This window comes from Tursiops truncatus, chromosome 8 (assembly GCF_011762595.2).
Source record: "Tursiops truncatus isolate mTurTru1 chromosome 8, mTurTru1.mat.Y, whole genome shotgun sequence".
NCBI lineage: Eukaryota > Metazoa > Chordata > Mammalia > Artiodactyla > Delphinidae > Tursiops > Tursiops truncatus.
In genome coordinates, this window is record NC_047041.1 from 73,100,848 (window position 1) to 73,122,318 (window position 21,471).

At 40.9% G+C, this 21,471-nt stretch overlaps 1 protein-coding gene across 2 annotated transcripts in view; it reads left to right on the forward strand.

Moving 5' to 3' along the window:
- The window catches only part of NELL1 (neural EGFL like 1), an 869,596-nt gene that overhangs the window by 297,039 nt on the left and 551,086 nt on the right, over positions 1 to 21,471 (forward strand). The window lies entirely within an intron of this gene.

Sequence of the window (21,471 nt, forward strand, 5' to 3'; positions counted from 1 at the left end):
AGAGATGAAAAAGCAGATGGGGAGAGGGACTTTCCCGGTAGAAAGCAGAAACTTCGCCTTATTCTGTAAACTCAAAATGGTTTATCTCTCTCTTTCTTTTTTTAAAATTTATTTATTTAATTTACTTTTGGCTGTGTTGGGTCTTTGTTGCTGCGCATAGGCTTTCTCTAGCTGCGGTGAGCGGGGGCTACTCTTCGTTGTGGTGTGCGGGCTTCTCCTTGCAGTGGCTTCTCTTGTGGCAGAGCATGGGCTCTAGGCGCGCGGGCTTCAGTAGTTGTGTCATGTGGACTCAGTAGTTGTGGCTCGCGGGCTGTAGAGCACAGGCTCAGTAGCTGCGGTGCATCGGCTTAGTTGCTCCGCGGCATGTGGGATCTTCCTGGACCAGGACTCGAACCGGTGTCCCCTGCATTAGCAGGTGGATTCTTAAGTGCTGCGCCACCAGGGAAGCCCAAGATGGTTTATCTCTTGAACCTTCTCCACATCTCAGCTGTTCAGTCTCCCTGCCTGGTATCACTTTGACTTTATCTCCCTGATCTGCAGTGACAGGAAGACATCACTCCTTCTTTTGTCTCTCTGTACTTTTTCTGCCTTGATAAATAGACTTGTGTCAGAAAAGACATCTTTGTGTGGGAGAGCCTCTGAACTTGCTCCTTTTATCCCTTTCCTGCTTGGAAGAGATACCACTGTAGGAGGCCCAAACTGGCCACTAATTTTGGGAGCCCCTGCAGTAGACCAGCTGGACATTGGACTGATCAGCAGTGATCTGTGAAGCTGTGTGAACTTGTTTACCCTCGTGATGAGCAGGAGGAAACCTCTCCTGGTAGGAATCTGCTGGCTGATAGTACAGAGAGAAACTTAGGAATTAAGAAAAAAAAAAAAATTCTCTTTCCTAAAGTTTTTAGACCTTCAGAAGTGTACCCAAACTACAAAGTGCCCTTTCTACAGAGAAAGAGAGATTATGTTTTGCTTGTAACTGTGTTTATTTTACTTTATTTTTTTGTGGTACGTGGGGCTCTCACTGTTGTGGCCTCTCCCGTTGTGGAGCACAGGCTCCGGATGCGCAGGCTCAGCGGCCATGGCTCATGGGCCCAGCCGCTCCGCGGCATGTGGGATCTTCCCGGACTGTCCCCTGCATCGGCAGGCGGACTCTCAACCACTGCGCCACCAGGGAAGCCCTGTAACTGTGTTTTAATGAGCTACATTTGCCTTAAGAGTTGAGATAAATGTGTTTATATATCCAGCCTTACAGCCAGTCTCCTGAGCCAAGCTGCACAGACTGAAGGAAACACTGAATATTGAAGCTTGGCCTGATTGGGGGTAAGGGAGGGTTGCAAATCTGAACAGAGCTTTTAAAATCTTTAATATCTCTTTCATGTTTATCTAAGTGTGAAAATATGAGTGAATGATCAATTAATTATGGCCCGTACAGTTGAGGGTAATTGCTCATTCACGCTCAGAGAATTTTGGTTCCTCAAATAGTTGCTTCATTTTAGGCATAGGTCTTAAAAATTAAACTTGTTTCAGCATCAGAGCATGTCCTAGGGAAGGCAAGTCAGATGAAGGCTTTATTATTGCTAATTACAATGTTGTACCTTTAGAGAAGCACCTGTGTTGACTGCATGCGAGTTGCTGTTCTTTGAATGCATGCAGATTGCATTATGTACGCTGTACTTGGCCTCTTGATTCCTTACATAGGGAGTTGCCTCTGAGATGTGAGATGATACTTTCAGAGTGGTGGTAGGTCCATTTGCAATTTTGTTTCTAGTAATTAAACTATCAAAAGAATGTACCATTTCTCTTGAATTCCAAGGGGACTGATTTCAGTAGCGCCATGTTTCGGCTGACCCAGGATAAAACCGTGAGAAGCCAAGTGAACTTCTGTCCTTGACATCAAAACTTCTCTATCCTTTCTTCTGCTGCCTTAATGGAAAGTGCATTTTGGGGGTTTCTCCACCTTGGCATAATTGCCATTTTTTTCGTAGGGGCCTGTTCCGTGCATTGTAGGGTGTTTGGTAGCATATCTACCTTCTGCCCACTAGATCCCAATAGCATTCCCTCCCCGAGTTGTGACAACCAAAATGTCTCTAAACATTGCCAAGTGTTCTCTAAGAGGCAAAATTGCCCCTGGTTGAAAAACCACTGTACTATTCAATGCTTCATTTATACAGGGAAAAAAAAGGCGTCTATTACACTGTGACCCTCAACTATATGCTGGGCAATTCAGGAGGTTATTTGACCTTAACAGAGGACCATGTGTACTGATTTGCCTTGGCAAGTCTTGTTTCATACCTGTTGTCACACCACAATGATTAATAGCACCCCCCCTTTCCCTTTCAAAAGTATACAGGTTTGAATGACAAATTTTAAAGACACCATAGGTTTGAGTGAAATACTTAGATCCTCCCAGTTGGAGAAATGGAAATTCAGCTCTGAAATTCAAGTGATTTGCCAAAGGTCAGGAGCACAGCTGCTAAATTGGGTTGCTAAACCTTGAAATCAAGATGATTTACATCCGAAGTCCTATTGGTTGTTTTGATATTTCTGTCTGATCTCCCCAGAGTGATCTGTAGTAACTCTTAACAATAAAAGGCAAGCCATGGCAAGACCCTGGAAGAATTCATCCTTCTCAGTATCCAGAAACAAGAAGAGTTTAGAATTGGACAGTCCTAGATGCAAATCTGAGTTTCACTATTTACTTTTCCATGACCTTGGGACTATGCCTCCTGTATTTCTGCGTCTATGAAATAGAGATAATAAACTGAATACAAGACTATCCTAAGTGTTAAATTAGATAATGTATGTATAATATGGCACCTGGCATATATTAAACACTCCATAAAGAATTGACATTATTAGTATCAACCCCAGGAGAAGACAGGAGGTGGTAGAGTTCAAGACGTAAAGGAAAGCAGGCAGAATCCTAGGGGCTGTGATAGGCGAGAAGAGTCCTGGGCGAGGGGGTGCCGTGTAGGGCTGTCAGCGTCCTCTGGCTCCCCTGAGAGGCTGCATCTGGAAAGAATACTCACTGAAATTTTGTAACTCAAAGCTTAAGCTCTTCCTCCCTTCCTAGGATATTGTGAACTTATAGGGCACTGTTGAAAAGCAAAATGCCGTAAAGACCCAAAGCCGTGAATTTCTAACAGTGGGATTTCACCTTGGAGAGTTGAGTACAGAGAGGGCCAAGCCTGGTGCTGGGAACGCAGCAGTTCTAGTTCTGTTCAGATAAGCAGCTGGGTGGTCCTGATCTCCTCCTTTAAACCTTTATTTTCTCACTATAAAAAGAATTGTAACTAAGCCCTAATATCTTCTTTCACATAAAAAAAGACGCACAGAATGACTTTATAGCAAAGTTAAAAGAACAGTAAAAGAAACTGTCTAGTCAGCCACGACACTGTCATCCCTAAAAGTCCCCTGTGCTAGTTTTAGTTGTACTTTGATTTTTAAATTCTGGAATCTAAGGAGGTACCCCTGGGGAGTGGCAATACAGGTAACTTTTATAGGTTTTTGTGTTTACTTGTATTTTCTGAATGTTCTACCATGCGCATGTTATCACTTTGCAAATCAGAAAATATCTAATGCTGCTCGTTTATTTTTTAAGGCTATGAGACTGCAGGTTGAATAGGCCAGTGGGGAAAAATACTCCCTACCTAGAAAAAAAGAAGTCCTTTGAGTATTAAGACTTAGAACATCGGTAGTGTGTAACCCTGCCGGGCCCGTGGACCATTACCTGAGAGATAATGTACCATGGAACATGCTAATAAACACAATGCAAGATGCTTGTTCACGCTCACCCCCATGTCCCAGCTGCATGGGCACAGGTGGCTGGTGTGGCGTCTCTGTTCTGGCCCATCACTCTGGGGAAAACAGACGTGTTTGGCGTTCTGCTCAGTTGCTTCGATGGGTTTTAGTACACCACATTTTGTTTTATTTCCATTTTGTGCATGTATTCATAATCACTAAGCATTTCTCTAAGGAGGTGCATCATTGCATAGAAGCTGCTGTACCAAAACAGGTGCAAATGTTTTTCAAAAGCCTTCTTGCAAATAAAGATGGCTAATGAGTTTTCAAAACTAGTAACAATTCTCATCCTTTAGAGAGAAGAAAAAAGATCTAGAGATGTTTTGATGTTCCAAAGTAAGAACAAGCACATTCAGTTTCACTCAGAGATTAGGGTACTTCTGGAATGTGTGTATTTTGTTCATTCGTTTACAAATATCTGAACTATGAAACCAACTTAGAAAAATGGATTTGCTCAAAATCAAGTCAGTCAGGGGAATGATATTGATTATCATCTTTACCATTAATTTGACTAAATTCTCTGTTCCATGGCTTTCTTTACCTAACAGGTTCTTCGGCGCTTGTCAGTGTTTGGACCTATGCACTCATATAGTCTCCTCAGGACACACTGTAATAGCTAAGGGCTCAGTTCTGGAGTAGAGGTGCAAGTCCTGACTCTGCTAAGTACTTAGTAGAGTTAGTTAAAATTGTATTGTCCCAACTTCTTCATCGATCAAGTGGGAATAATAATAGTATCTATCTTGGAGGATTCTTTTGAGGAGTAACTGAATGTAGATTGCATTCAAGAGTGCCTGGCCCAAGTTAGAGCTCAATGACCGTTCACTTTTATTTCTGATATTCATGAGTGAAAGAGATTGCATTCTGGGATTGACAAATGAGAAACAAAACAAACTTCCTTAATACAAAACTTAGCAAGGCAAAAGGATTCTCTGTTTAGATTCCAAGGCTTACTCAGTAATCCCAATGCTATAGTTTTTTATACTCCACACTCTCTTTATTTTCTCTTTCATCTTGGCTCTTTATGTAAATTGTGGTTCATTCAGTGGGAAAAATTTACCGAAGACGTTTTCCCCCATCTCATTCATGAAGTGTTCTGTGTCCATTTCAACTCCCAGCGATCTCTCCCCGCCACAAACTCTTAAGTGTTTCTTCACATCAGTCTCTCATTCATTCCTTCTTGAAACACTTGAGTGCCCTGCTTGTTCCACTTGCTAATAAGACTGAATCAATCAAATGGAAAAGGCCACTTCTTTCAATGAGCTTGTCTTGGGGACCGTGGTCTGTATAATGTTTTTGAACTTTTCATCTTTTGTTCTCTGCTAGATTTAATTCTGTTCTCAGTGCCTGAGACTGTGCTATTTGCATCCCCTGTAGGTGATGAAAAAGTGCTTAATGAGTAATAATTTCAAAAACTGTAGCCATATATATATATATATATATATATATATATATCTCACATCTTCTTTATCCATTCATTTGTTGATGGACACAGGTTGCTTCCATGTCTTGGCTATTGTGAATAGTGCTGCTATGAACATTGGACATGTTCATAGCAGCATGTATCTTTTCAAATTAGAGTTTTCTCGAATATATGCCCAGGAGTGGCATTGCTGGATCATGCGGTAATTCTATTTTTAGTTTTTTAAGGAACCTCCATACTGTTCTCCATAATGGCTGCACCATTTTACATTCCCACCAATAGGGTAAGAGGGTTCCCTTTTCTCCACACCCTCTCCAGCATTTATTATTTGTAGACTTTTTGCTGATGGCCATTCTGACTGGTATGAGGTGGTACCTCCTTGTGGTTTTGTTTTGCACCTCTCTAATAATTAGCAAAGTTGAGCATCTTTTCATGTGCTTATTGGTCATCGGTGCGTCTTCTTTGGAGACGTGTCTGTTTAGGTCTTCTCGTTTTTTGATTGGGTTGTTATTGAGTTGTATGAGCTGTTTTTATATTTTGGAAATTAATCCCTTGTTGGTTGCATCTTTTACAAATATTTTCTCCCAGTCCATACATTGTCTTTTCGTTTTGTTTATAGTTTCATCTGCCGGGAAAAAAGCATAGAAGTTTGATTAGGTCCCATTCATTTATTTTTCCTTTTATTTCTATTGCCTCTGAAGACTGACCTAAGAAAACACTGCTACGATTTATGTCAGAGACTATTTTGCCTATGTTCTCTTCTAGGTGTTTTATGGTGTCATGTCTTATATTTAAGTCTGTAACCCATTTTGAGTTTATTTTGTGTATGGTGTGAGGGAATGTTCTAAATTCATTGATTTACATATGATGTAGCTATTCTTCAATGAGCATCTGGGTTACCCAGCTCTATGCTCTATATGCAAAGTCTCCTTTATTCCTCATAATCCTATGAAATTAGCGTTATTCTCTTCACTTTATAGTCAAGGAAACAGAGACTCAGCAAGGTTAAAGAACTTCCCAGCATCACAGACCTCGTTAGTGGAAGATTCTGGATTTGAATCCAAGTTTATCGCATTTTAAAGTTCATGTTCTGAACTGTTTTGCCGTACTGGTTGGGTAGGTACATGGGGGGCATGCATAATTAAGTGAATAAGTTTAAAGGAAGTTTAGGTTACATATATATCACCTGGTTGTCCTCAATGGTCAGTTCTTCTCAGTATCCTTTGCTGGTTCTTCCTCGCTTTCCTGAGTTCTGACCATTGAAGCTCCCAGGGTGCTCTTCATGGACTTCTCTTTCTGTTTTGACTCCCTTCCTTGCTGATCTCATGTAGTCTCATGGTTTTAAATACTGTCTATATACTAGTGATTCCCACATTCACATGTGAATCCAGCCCTGACCCCTCCATCCTAGATTCACACATTTTACTGCTTACTTTATAACTCCACTTGGTGTCCAGAAGGCATGTACAACTTACATCTAAAACTGAGCTTCTTGTATTTCCCATGACCTGTCTTCCCCAACCTGCTTCTCTGTCCATCATTCCCATCAATTAAAGGCTGTCATTCCATTTGCTCAGGCTAAAACCTCAGGAGCTATCCTTGATTCCGATTTCTCACATTGCACATGTAATTCAGTGGCAAATTCTGTCGACTAAACCGTCAAAATAGATCCGGAATCTATCTGACCACTTCTCCCCATCTTTATTGTCACTATCTGGTTTAAGCCACCATCAACTGTCACCTCTATGATTGCAACCGTCTCTTCACTCCCCTCTCTGTGTCTGCTCTTGCACCCCCCCCCCCATCTCTTCTGCACATCGCTGCTAAGGGGATCCTGGTAGAGTGTAAATCACATCGTGTCACTTATCCCAGACCTCTTCCTCAGCTTCCTAATTCACTCAGTGTAAAAGCCAAGCTTCAAAGCCCTCCCTAGCTGGCGATGCCCTTACCTCTTGGATCTCATCTCCTCCTAACCTTCCCCATACGTAGCCTCTTCCTGCCCCTCCTACCTCCGCGCTTATCTGAAACACACCAGACAAACTCTTCCCTCTAGGCTGTTGCAGTGGCTTTTTCCTCTGTACGGCTCATTCCCATACCTCTTCAGGTTTTTCCTGATTTGACATGTTGTCAAATCAGTAAGGTCTATTTCAAACTGTGTATCATCCCCACTCCCTGTCCCCCTTCTCCGCTTTTATATTCTCCGTAGCAATCACCACCACGTGAAACGCTCTACACCGTAACAGTAGATGGTAAGCAGCACAGAAGCAGGAATTTGTGTCGTGTTTCTCGTCCCAGTCCCTAGAACGTTGCCTGGCACCTTCTATATACTCATGAAATATTTCTTGCGTGAGTGAATCAATCGTGCATTTATTTCGTGCCAGGCACTGTGCTGAGCATTTTGCATTCGTTAGTAAATTGTAAAATATCCACTGTTAGCCTTTGAATTAAATAATCTTATCATACGTATTTGACAGAGGAGAAACCTGAGCTTGGAGAGGTGATATATCCTGCTCAAGGTCATGCAGCTAAGTGTAGACATGGGTCTGCTTCACCTCAAGACCCCGGCTCCAGATAATTACATTCTGCTGCTTTTTGTATGCCAGCCCAGACCCCTGTCCCTCTCTTTCTTAGAAACACATGCACGGTCAGCTCTTTGGGGACATTTCCTTCTGGTGGGCTGTAACATGTCCTTTCTTAGTGTCCTGCCAAGGATTAACGGATGTTCTCTGGGGGAAGGTAGGAGAATCAATGCCAGTGATTATTTTTCTTTCATAAAGGAGCATAAGGGACTAGCTGAGGGGAAGGTTTAGGATCAAAATTTATTTTGAACGACATATGTAGGAAAAATGTTATACCCATTGGTTTAGTTCTCACAAGGCAGTAATTCACCATGTCTGAGAGCGCCGGCCATTCTCACAGGGCATCTCTGATTGAAGCTCCAAAAGCTCCCATGGTTACTCTGGGGAAAGCCTGACTTAGCTGTTTCCTCTCTATTTCTGGTTTCTCTACTTAGTTTTCCAGCTCCTGCAGGGCAGGGACCGTGTCTCCAATTAGCAATGAGTAAAGCACTCTTGACTATTAACCAAAGTAAAGAAAAAATTCCAAGCTGGCAGAATAAAGGAATACACGACGACACGAAGTCAGTTCTCAGACATCCTCTGTTGAGACTCTTCACACCAGGCCCAGGGTTGATAATGATCTTCATGCCTGTTTATTCCTCCACTGTCCTGTTAATGCTCAAAGATGTCCATGGATTATGTACAAATAATGCTGTGGTTCTCTCAGAACTGGGTTGTCTCAGCGATAACCACCTCTCAGGTTCTGGGATTCTGCCAATGGAACCAGAGGGCAGAGGGTCAGTTTTTTTTTTTTTTTTTTTTCTTTTTTTGCGGTATGCTGGCCCCTCACTGTCGTGGCCTCTCCCGTTGCGGAGCACAGGCTCCGGACGCGCTGGCTCAGCGGCCATGGCTCACGGGCCCAGCCGCTCCACGGCACGTGGGATCCTCCCAGACCGGGGCACGAACCCGCGTCCCCTGCATCGGCAGGCGGACCCTCAACCACTGCGCCACCAGGGAAGCCCCCAGAGGGTCAGTTTTAAGGACAGTTTTCTTACGGTTTACAGTTTCTAAAAGGCTTTTGTTTTGTTTTGATTTTTAGCAGTTTAGTTTCCTTGAAACCTTAGCACCCTCTCTGGAACAGTTTATTTGTTGGACTAAAATGAACAGGTAAAAGGCATTAAAAGGTGCTGAGCTGCCGGTGTGGGCCTGGCAGTGGACAAGGGGGGGTGAAGCTGAGCTGTGCTTCAGGGGTCATTGAACACACAACTCCTGCTGCAGCTTAGCTTTCTCAGTGGTTTTAGCTCCTCTTTTGCTCACACGTTACAAAGGTCAGGTAGACACAAGTCTGCAGAGAAAACCTGCTTCTGAACTTGGTTCTTAGAAACTCATTTGTTTTTTGCAGAACCCAGCTGAAAACAGAGAAAAAACATAATTATATATATCATGTTATAATTATAAAATCTAGAGTGTAGGAACCTACACTCTAGAAGCCCTTCTACATTTTTGAGGGGATGGAACAATGTTTTCCACCCAGAGCATAAGATTTCCTCATTGAGGACTGGTCCTCGGAGATTCTGATTTCATTAGTTCAGAGCAGACAGGGCGTAGTATTTTATTTGGGACGTCAGTATTTTCTTTTAAAGCTCTCCTTGTGATTCTAATACAAGGATTGAGAACTACTGCTTTAGGCAAGCTCTCTGGTCTTGGTGCAAAGAGAATTATTTCCTCCTGCAGACTTTATGGAGTGCTTTGGCCAGAGGAAATATGACCCATTCAGAGCTAGAAAAAACATTTGGAGAACACAGGGGCTTTAAGTGAATGACTTCATACTGAAGACCTAATCAGCATTTCAAAGGGCAGTGATAACAGGGAGTGTCCACTGATGAAATGAAAAGCTGGGATTGGCAAAACCAGTTTAATTAATTAATATATTTATGTGACAATCTACTGATCGTAACTCACAGTCTGATTTTATTCTGGTCTTCTTTCCCCTCTCTACAATTCTCTCCTCTTCTTCCCTCTCTTTTGTATCCATACCCTCTACCTCTTTCTCTTTTCCTTTCTTCTTTGATTTATATTTTTCTTCACTTTTTCCCTCTACTTTTCTTATTTCTCCCTTTGGCCAGAGTATGAGATGAGGTATATTTTGTGTTGTCTGCAATGTTTATTGAGGAATTGTGTGTTCCCAGTGATTTATCTTAGAAACAAATTAGTTGGACAGTTAATAGTTTTTTTTTTGTTTTTTTTTTTTTGCGGTACGTGGGCCTCTCACTGTTGTGGCCTCTCCTGTTGTGGAGCACAGGCTCTGGACGCGCAGGCTCCGTGGCCATGGCTCACGGGCCCAGCCGCTCCGTGGCATGTGGGATCTTCCCGGACCGGGGCACGAACCTGTGTTCCCTGCATCAGCAGGCGGACTCTCAACCACTGAGCCACCAGGGAAGCCCGTTTATAGTTCTTAAATTAGAAAGCTCTCAAACAGAGATGTAGAGAACAAACGTATGGACACTGAGGGGGGAAAGTGTGTGTGGGGGTCATGGGCTGAACTGGGAGATTGACATATATACACTAATATGTATAAAAGGGATAACTAATAAGAACCTGCTGTATAAAAAAAATAAAATAAAATCCAAAAAAAAGAAAGCTCTCAAGTTATCCTTAATATGTTGACCTGAAGATTTTGCCCTCCCCCACTCTGCTCTCTGCCTCTTGTGAGTTCTTGGAACCTGATAGAAATAGATTCCCTTGCTGGGTTAGCACAGTACAGGTTACATTAGAATCACCAGAGCCAGCTAATGCTCCTTTCTCATCCTGTACATCATGTGTAGGTTTGTAAGTGTTAACTTTAATGTTTCAGAAACCAAGCAGTGAAGTACAGAACTATTTGCTTCCCGGTAAATATCTTTTTTTTTTTTTTTGGTGGTACGCGAGCCTCTCACTGTTGTGGCCTCTCCCACTGCGGAGCACAGGCTCCGGACACGCAGGCTCAGCGGCCATGGCTCACGGGCCCAGCCGCTCCGCGGCCATGTGGGATCTTCTCGAACTGGGACACGAACCCGTGTCCCCTGCATCGGCAGGCGGACTCCCAACCACTGCGCCACCAGGGAAGCCCCCGGTAAATACCTTAATTGGATGTCAGGAATGTCCTTGTTGTGTTGTACCTTCCTGACATTCATTGAAGGTGGAAGAGACGGGGTTTTGTCTTCAATAAATGGCAAAGTTAAGCTTAATTTAAACTTCACATCATAATTAGGTCTGTACTGTCTTCCTTTGATGTCGGTTGTATTTTAGTCACTTTGGTGTTTGTGTAACAAATACGTTTTGTTTCATAGGCTAATCTTTGCTGAGTTTCCCAGCTCATATCACTTCTTTCTCAACATCTTCCTCCTCTCCCTCACCGTCATCATACCATCATCATCACTACCACCATCACTGTGACCACCCAAAGGCACCTAATGGAGATCTGAGTCTCTATGCCAGAACCTGACCTACCAGGGTTGTCTCTGAAAAATCCGCTTTACTGCAGCTAGATTCATCTGATTTTTCTGAGTTCCAAACTTATTTTGTCCTGAACCGCTTGGATTCAGGCTCACAGTGCCAAGGAGAAGCAGGGGAGGAAGAAGGAAACAGGAGAGGGCTTGAATAAAGGATGTGAGAAGAACGTTTGATTGAAATAAAGGGACGAATCACCTAATATGTTAGCTTCCAGCTTTCATTCCCCTCTCCACTCACCATTTGTCTAACAGAAAAGAAATGGAAAACCGTTAACTGCTTTCATTTTGATGGCAGGGACGTTATACCTGAAAACAAGATTGAAGATCTTAAAATTTCTCCATCCTCAGCAAGACCTCTAGTGACCTGCTGAATAGTTACTTAAGAGATTGTCAGTATAGAACTAAATGAAGTGATCAGAAGCTCATCACGATATATTAGATGATGGGTACACAAAAGTTTGGGGAAGTGACAGCCTGTAGTATTGGATGCTGGCTTGTGAATTGAACTTTAAAATTAAATTAGATCTTTCTTTAGGAGTCAGCAGAAGAGACTCAGAACGGGTATCTTCTACAAGAAAATTGTTACTGCCCTTGCATGCCTGGATTTAGGAACTGTAGATGGTTCGGAAGGGTCCCTAATTTGTCCTGGTTCAGGTTACAGCCTTACGATTAGACGATATGATGTGTCTCTGTAGTTGGGTGGTTTGTACTTTCTGAGACATCATTTGACCTTTCAGTGGCACAGACAACTGTTATAGAGGAAATGTCACAGCTGGAGTGGAGTGCCTTTTTTGGGGGGGGGGGGCAACCTTTTTGATATTCAGCTAATAGTGTTGGTACTCCAGAAACTCGGGGCATTAGGGTCCTTCTGTGTTTGGTTTTCAGTTATATGTCTGAGGCCAGTTAACCTATTCGTTTAGGACCCAGTGATAATGAGAACCAGACCTCATATGATGCAATTTCAAAAATGTTTTATCTTCATCTTTGATTTGTTTTATTTTCTTTTGGTTTTGGTTTCTCTTAGCATGGTTTCTCTTAGCAGGTTTCTTTTAGCTGTTTAACTCAGTGGGGGAGTAAGATATTTAAAGTTTCTGGTGCTTTTGTGAAAAGAGAGTTCTAAAATTTGTTAATTTTACTTTGCTCAGATTAGAGCAGCAATATGTGTTCATTTTAGAGAATGAAGATAAAAATCATTGATGATTTCCACCCCTCCACCCCAGATATAATTACTGTTCATGTTTTGGTGCATTTACTTGTAGGCTTTCAATATGCCTATATCTATCGTTATTGCCAGTTTTTACATCAACATCTGTAGTTTAAAAGAATGGATATTACAGTGTTAATATTTACCATATTTCCCCTTAATATTATATCATTAGCATTTTCCTAAGATACACATATTCTTTTAGAATATGGTTTATCCTGACTGTGTAACATTGCATTGCACAAATATACCATTCTCTGCACTTCCGTATTGTGAGATATTTAGGTCATTTTCAATTTTATACATAATGCTTCAGTGAACATCCTTGTGCATAAATCTTGTTTAAATTCCTTTTGAGTATATTCTTATGTTGATACTCAGAGTTTTTTTCAGGTAAAATACCATTTCTGTGGGGGCTTGCTGATTCTATAAAGTAGTCTTTAAATTTTTTGACAGATGCAAGGTAGCATTGTGTTCTGGGGAGACACTGAATTACAGTTAGAAGACTTAGACGGAGGACGCGTTCTGCTACTTTTTGGTTATGTGACTTTAGGAAGGGGATTCACTGCCCTGGTCATTTTTGCTTCCTTGTTTGCAAAATGGAGAATATGAAACTCATCTTACTTTCCTTTTCCACTTGTGAAGATCAAATGAGGCAGTGAGAATAGAAGCACTTCGTAAACTTGAATGCACTTTCATCTTGTGAGGTTTTTTTAATACTTCTTTGTACAGCAGATATTTTTCAAGTGAGGCATATCATTTTTTGTTTTAATTTATTAAGTATTTTAGACAATTGAAATGATACAAAAGATAAAAGAAATATCCGTGTGGCCAACATCTGATTTAGGAAATAAAACATTTATTTATGTAACAATTACTCATCTAATTGAGGCATTGTACCCACTCCAATTGCATGGCCTCTCCCTTCCCCCAAAAAGTTGCTCTTCAGAATTAGGTTTTTATCATTCCTAGTATGTCTTTATCACTTCACTGGCTTTGAAGTTATCCACTTTATTTCTGGTTGTTATCCTTCAAGTTTTAACATGCAGACTTAGCTTAACAAAATCTAAAGTTATTATTTTTATCCCCCTTCTGAACAGACCTTACTTAGAACGCTTGAAGTCCAACCATCTCTGTCTTTTATGTTGCTTTTCTCAGAATTTTAGTTCTATTTTGTTTCGTCACTACCCAAACTAATTATACTGCATAGTCATTGTTGGTGTGATTTACCCACGTGGTCTTTGCTCACCATTCCTTTCTACCTGTCATTCTTTTGTCCTGGCTTACTTTTCTTTTGTCAGAGGGTATCCGTGAGAAGTTTCTTCAGTGAGAACTATTAGTGGTAAATATATTAGTTTTTGTTTGTTTGAAAATGACTATTTCAATCTTATTCTTGAAGAATTATCTCTATATTTAATTCTAGGTTGTCACTTATTTTCTCTCAGTATTTTAAAGTCATTATCTCACAGTCTCCTGGCTTCCCTTTGTTGATACGGAGACATCTGCTGCCGTGGTCATCAATATTCTCTTGAATATTGTGATGCTTTCTAGTCTGTATAATCTTGTTTTCTTTGGTTATCTGCAGTTTTATTAAGATTTATTCATTTCTTTTATGAACAATGACAAAATAAATGTGTCTTTTAATTGTAAAAAAAAAAAAAGATTTATCCAGGTGTGGATTTCTTTATATTTATCCTGTTTGGTATTAATTTCCTCAATTTGAGGGGGGGCGGTGAGTACCATAAAATTTGGAAAATATTCAGCTTTTCTCTTCAAGTATTGGCTCCTTGCCATTCTCTCTCTTCTCTCTCCCTTAGAACGCCAGTTAGATTTCCTCACTCTGCCTTTCATGTCTCTTTACCCATATTTCTATACTTGCTGTGGAAAGTGCTGTGTTGCCAGTGAATGAATTCTTTCTGTAGTCACTGAGTTTGTAATTTCAGTGATTACACACATATATATCACATATATATACATATGTATTTCTAGAAGTTCTGTTAGTTCTTTTTCAAATCTCCCTGACCCCTTTTGATAGCATCTTTTAATTTGTTACATTTTTGAGTCCGTTTTCAATTTAAAAACATTTAAAACATGTATTTTATAATATGTATTGGAAAATTCTATTATCCAAGTTGTTATTAGCTTTATTCCACTGTTCTTTTTCTGTTTACCCTCACTCATGGTGCCTTGTTTCCGTGTATTTTTTATTTTTAGTAATTGTGGATTATGAACTCATTTTCAGTACCACTTAGCTATGGGGATCTTATGAAGCCTGGCTTAAGAGTGTGTATGTACAGACCAGTAGTGTTCAATAGAAATTTCTGCAATGATGGAAGTATAATGTTTTCTATCTCTGCTGTCCAGTGTGGTAGCCACTAGTCACGTGTGACTATTGAGCACTTGAAATGTGACTAATGTGAGGAACTGAACTTTAAATTAAGATATAATTAAAAAATTTAATTTAGTCATAAGGCTGGATAGCATAGGGCTTTTTGCTTCTTCCAGGTACACTTGGGAACTACTAATTTGAGCCCACTTTATGTTAATATTTTTACCTGTGGTATCTATCCCATGCTACAAAGATGAATAGATTTGATCTTGAAACTGTCAGTCTAGGCCTATGGTTACACAAATTCAGGGGGATATTTTTATACGTACAGGAGAGGCGCATTACTTACCCATCTCCCTTTTCTGGTGGGCAGATGAAGTTTTAGCCCACATTTTCCCTAATGCATGCATGATTCTTTAGGAGTCCCAGCTTTACTTAAGGATTTGGTTTCTAATCTTGAGAAAATCTAAATCCTTCTCTTCTTTCCTGAACAGTGAAATCTGGTGGTCATTTGGTCATCAGTCACTCATGTCTGTGGTTGCTAGTTCCCCCTTCCTTTTGCTGACTGCAAATTTCTTCTCTATCCTTGTAAGCTCAGATATTCATTTGTCGAAAAGGGTTTGTTATATTTTATCTGACAACACTCATTGTTATGAAATAGGCAGTTCTCAGGATATTTATTCTGCCTTATTGCTGGAAATGAAAGTGTCTCCAATTCTTCTGAGTAATTTCTTTGTAGTGGGCAGATATTGGAGGCCTTTCTTGCTGGGCGTGGGGAGATATGTTGGTTGGTAGTTAAGTAACAGAACAGAAATGTAAATAGGTCTTTTTCATGGGCTATTAAGTTCATGAATAAAATAGATGAAACATGATACTTTGTATTGGCAACTGCATACTACTAACTTGTTAGTAGTTGGGGGTTTTATGTACCTGGTTTATGAGCAAGCTGCAAGCATCCTATTCTCCCAGCTCTATCAAGGCGCATAGGATTATTGATCTGTGAGCCATGAATCCACACTGTGAAGGGTACATTTTCGTATTGCAACTGTATGAGAAACCTAGGGGATAACAGTGAGGTTCAATCAGCGAGGCAATATGTTGTAGATGCTTTTGTTTTATTTGTTTTGATTGTTTTTGGAAAGATGATTTGATGAGTCTGTCGGTGTTAAGCAGTCAATATATTTTCCATCCCTCTCCATTTTAAAATGCATATATGAACTAGATGCTAACACAAAAAACAACTGTGCGATACAGAAAGAGAAGGCCGTGGGTAATGTGTACTAGGAAGACTGTAGGACTGTACTTTCGCTAATAAAAAACGGGGAAGGGCTAGTGGTGATGGCCCCTTTTCTGAATCTTTTAATTTTATTCTCTCAGCACTATCATTGTAATTGCCGATATTCACTGAACACTTAACGTATTCTGTGTACTGTTCTAAAAGCTTATTCGTTTTTCTTTTTAACCCTTCACTTACTCCATAATGTAGGTTCCGTTATAATTCCACTGAGGACATTATTCTCCATTGAGGACATCAGCACAGACAGATTGAGAAACTTGATCAAGTTCACACATCTAATAGGCAATGAGACTCAGGTTTGAAGCCAGTGCCCGACTCTGAACCACTGCACATCATTTTAGAAATACTCTCTAATGTTGCATGTTTTGATTTCTGTAACTACAGAATCAGTGGTGTAAGTGAAGGTTGTAGGTGTGCTCTCTGCTATAATACGGTGTTTGTAATTTTCTTTCTCACATAGCAAGATGTCTGGATGCTGGTTCAATGATGCTGTCAAGGATCCAGGCTCTTTTATTTTTCCTCCTTCCATCCTTAGCATGTTTGGTTTTCATCCTCAGGCTTGCCTCATGGTTGCAAGATGGCTTCTATACTCCAGACATCACATTCTTCAAAGTAGGAGGAAGGGAAAAGAAGTGGCAGCTACGTCTGTCCCTTTAATGGGGAGAGAAAAGACTTTCCCTAAAGCCCTCACAGAGCCAAGCTCTTCTTTCTCACTGGAAAGGATTGTATCACATGGCCACCCCTGGCTGCAAAGGATGTTGGAAAATTGGTTGCTTCACTTTTTTCAAACTCTTGAGTAGAAGGTAGGCAAGGAAGGAATTGGGAATGAGTACGGAGATAGTTAACTAAGCGTCCTCTACAGTGCAGTGCTGGAAACTTAGAATGGTTGGAATCTACTTGGTGAGACAAATTATCTGGAACTCACCTGGGTGAGAAAGTCACATTGTGGGAGGCAGGAAAGCCACTTGCCCTGGCTGTGCCTTCTGTTTGCTTGTACCGATGAGGACCCGAGGACTTCTGTCCTCGGCACCAGCCTCATTCAGTCCCAGAGCCGACCTGTGTGCACCAGCTGGTGGCTGGGATCTGGAATCCATCTGCTGTTCTAGCACCAGGCTTCTGGAATGGAATACCTAGCTGAGACCCTAGTTTCCACCTCTTTGCTCCGTGTTCTAGTTAGTCTTTAAGTGCTAAAGAGTTTCTCCAGTTCCTGGGGCTGGGGTTCAGCTTTGATTCTTAACTGTGCTTGAGACTGTCCTTGGCACCTCAGCACGCCGGGCTGAGGGTAGGACACCTGCATTCATGTTATGCAGCCCCTTCCCTTTGATGCTCTTGACTGAATCATGACACCATCACTGCCAAGAAAGTCCTGATGCCTGGCTGCCTCTCATGGCTCCTGTGTATCAAATCAAGATGCCAACAAGGCAGTCTCAGGTTCAGCATGACTTGGGGATACTGTTGATTTTATATGCCTTCTTCTCAGGCTTGCATTTTCCTAACTTTATAACATCTTCCTCTTCCTCTTGTTACGTGCTTCACTGCCAAGGCTGCCCAAGCTGTATCAGTTGTTATGACCTACACTGTCCTATGTCCACACCTTCCTGGGCCTGAGGCAGAAACTCCCAATAGGCTGCTTGGGTCCTGGTCTCTTCCAATTACAGCCAGTTTTGATACGGCCTGAGAGTTCCCTGATGATCCAAATGCCTTTCCAGTCCACTTCATAATATCTAAAATTCTACAACCAGCAAGTTGTTCGTCATTTCAGCCAATTTAACAAGGAATTATTGGTACTTACTAGGTTCCAGGCTCTGTGGTGGGAATACAGTTACATAATACATTACCAGCTACATTATAGCCTAGCAGAGAAGACCAGAATCAACACAGTTATCACAAGGGTGAAGGTTTTATGAAAGAGGTACTACACAGTGGAAATGCAAAAGGTCGAATCTATCCCGGGGAGCTTAGAAATGCCTCCCTGAGGGACAATCTGGGACCACTAGGTTAGGGAGAAGGGGAAGGTGGGTCAGGCAGCGTGCAGGGCCAGCACGAGGACAAGTGTGGCAGGTTCAGGGAACTGAAAGCAGGCTGGCTTCATGCGTGAGCAACCTGTATAATCACACAGGGTCTTGCCTTTAGAAAGACCTTGCCCTTGATTTCATGTTCTGCTGTTGCCATCTTGAGATTTTTGATAATAATTTTGAACACGGGGCCCCATGTTTTCATTTTGCACTGGGCCCCACAAGTTTTGAAGGTGGTCCTGATTGAGAGGAATCCAGTGTGCTGAAGGGTGGCCATCAGAGGTCGATGGAGAACACGTAGGCAGTTGGTGGAGAGAAATGCCTGTGGGAAGGTGAAAAAAATTACCTCTTGGTCAATCATTTATAGTCAACAAATATTAAATGACTGCTACGCATGCCAGACACTGTGCCAGGTACTGGAAAGTTATAGTGAACAAAACTAATGAACAAAAACAAATTGCTGCTCTCATGGGGCTCACTTTCTAGTGGAAGAGACAGACAATAATAAATAGTATGTCAAATGACAAGTGCTTTGAAAAAGAAATGCAGTAGGGCGGGAGGAAATGATGGGGAGATGTAGGATGTGTGTGTTCTTTTATGTGGGCTGGTCAGGGAAGGTGTGGTCGTGTAGATGGAGCATGTGACAGAGGGGATGGGGTAGGAGGTGAGCAGAGAGGTGATCGTGTGGGTTCTTGTAGAGCATGGTAACTAAGGACTTTGGATTTCACTCTGAGTAAGATAGGAAGCCACTGGAGAGTTTCCAGCAGAAGAATGACATACTTATTTATACCTCACAAGTGCCATTCTGATTGTGTGTTGAGAACAGACTAATGGGAGGCAAAGGTAGAACCAGGAAAATCCATTACAATGCTGTTATAATAGTTTAGCACAAGAGGCTCGTGGCCTCATTAGAGTTCTAGTGGAAAAACTGGTGAGAAGTGGTTGGCTTCTTGGATAGATACATCATGACATTGATAGGATTTGTTGATGAGATGGGATATAGTTTGTGAGAGAGAGCAAAATTGAGATTGTTCCCATATTAGTCATTTACGTGTTAGTGTGAATAAGCTTATCTAATCCCTTCCTAAGAGCAAATTTGATAAAGAAGATAGAATATTCAGGGAGATGCAAAGGAAACAGAAGGGAGAGATTGGAAACGTTTTGGAGAAACAGCATACGCTTACAGTTTTGCCTTGTTAACTTTTATGAGAAAACTAGTAAAATTATATTTTGTTCATATTGTCCACAGGATGGAAGCAAAGCATTACTATAAAGATTGATACAGATAAGATTGAAAAGGACCCCCAGAAAGGTGTATGAAGGAATAAGAAATATTGCGCTTGCTGAAAGGCATGTTCTTTAGAGTAATTTTATCATTTATACGAAGAGTTCTCAAATGTTTGTCTGACAACAGATGCTGGCCTAGTTACATTGGAATCAACATCAGCGTTTGTTAAAAATAGAGATTCTTGGGGTCCATGCCTCCCAAATTCTGATATATGACTAAATTTGTCAGGCGTATTGTTTTATGAAGCTTCCTCTGTTGATTCCAGTGCATAGATATTTGGGAAACTACTGGTTTATAATCTTTCTTTGATACTTAATCAAAATGTTGTCAGGAAAATTCTGGACTGGCAAGAAAGCAAATAGTAAACTTGTACAGGAATCATGCATAATGAGTGAGCCAGGGATTTATAGGCTGTGGGATAAAAATCGATTCGTCTTCATACCTATTAAAACCTGGAGAAATTAAGAAAAAACGAATTGGCACAATAGGTTGATTGCATTGCCTTTTGATATTAGGCAATACAGGTATTAATAATGTTGTCTTGGCAATTTGCTGAAGGAGAAAGAAAACACTAGATTAAAAAAAAAGGGAAAACAAACTTATGGTTACCAGGGGATAAGGAGGGGGAGAGATAAATTGGGAGATTGGGATTGACATACACATACTACTATATATAAAATAGACAACTAATAAGAACCTACTGTATAGCACAGGGAACTCTACTTAATACTCTGTAATGGACTATATGGAAAAGAATCTAAAAAAGAGTGGATATATGTATATGTATAACTGATTCACTTTGCTGTACACCTGAAACTAACACAACGTTGTAAATCGAATATACCCCAGTAAAAATTAAAAAAAATATATGGATTCTAGAACCAGCTCTGGCACTAACTTGCTTTTGGCAGTGATGTGCTGGAATTGTCTGGAATTGGCTTGAAATGGCTTGTGAGAGCCAAGCATGATGTTTTCAGGCATCTTGAGAGCCAGTTTAGCATAGCCCATATTAAAACTAAATTACATCAATTTATGATTAAATAAATCATATTAAAAACAAAGGTAATAAATACGGAAAACTCATCATCCCCTAATTATTTTTCTACATTTTACTGTTATTATCTGTGATCTTGCATCTGTGTGGTGGAAATGCTATGAAATGGTTCTATGGACTGAATGTTGTCCTCCTAAAATTCATCCTTTGAAGCCTGCACCCCCAATGTGACTGCATTTGGAGATAGGTGAAGAGGTAATTAAGGTTAAATGAGGTCATCAGGGTGGGGTCCTGATAGGATAAGATTAGCGTCCTTATACAAAGAGACACCAGAGACCTGGCTCGCTTGCTCTCTCTGCCACGTGATCATGGAGAGAAGGGGGCTGCCTGCAAGCCAGGAAGAAAGCTCTCACTGCAGACCAAGTCAGCCGGTGCCTTGGTCTTAGACTTCTCGGCTTCTGGAACTGTGAGAAAGTAAGTTTCTGTTGTTCAAGTCACCTGATCTGTGTCATTTTGTTACGGCAACCTGAGCAGACTAAGACAAATGGTGCGCTACTATGCATTTCTTCCCAGCTCCACATATAGTGACATCATGTCAGTAGCTTCAAACTGGCCATGCTGGAAGTATTTGCTTCACAGAAATTGGCAAATGATACAAATCAGAGTGTATTTGATTTATTGTTTTGTTGATTGTTTAGACCAGGGTTTGACAAATCATGGCTCATGGAACAAACCCAGCTCAGGACTGATTTTATATAGCTAGAAGGCTAGGCATGCTTTTTACATTTTTATAAGGTTATAGCAACAAACGAATTTTAAAAATACACAAAGAAGAATACATGACACATACATATATGGCATTCAAAGCCTAAAATATCTGTCTGGCTCTTCACAGAAAATGTTTGATTCCTGACCTAGACTAAACAAAGTGACAGAGAAAGTATTAATAATACAGAGTAAATGTGAGAGCGTTTCATTTCTGTATTAGTTACCTTGTGAATAGTACAAAAAAATGGAGGAAATAGTCTTCTGGGATTCAAAAACTATTTTCCAATTCAGCAAAATGTCTCTCAGCAT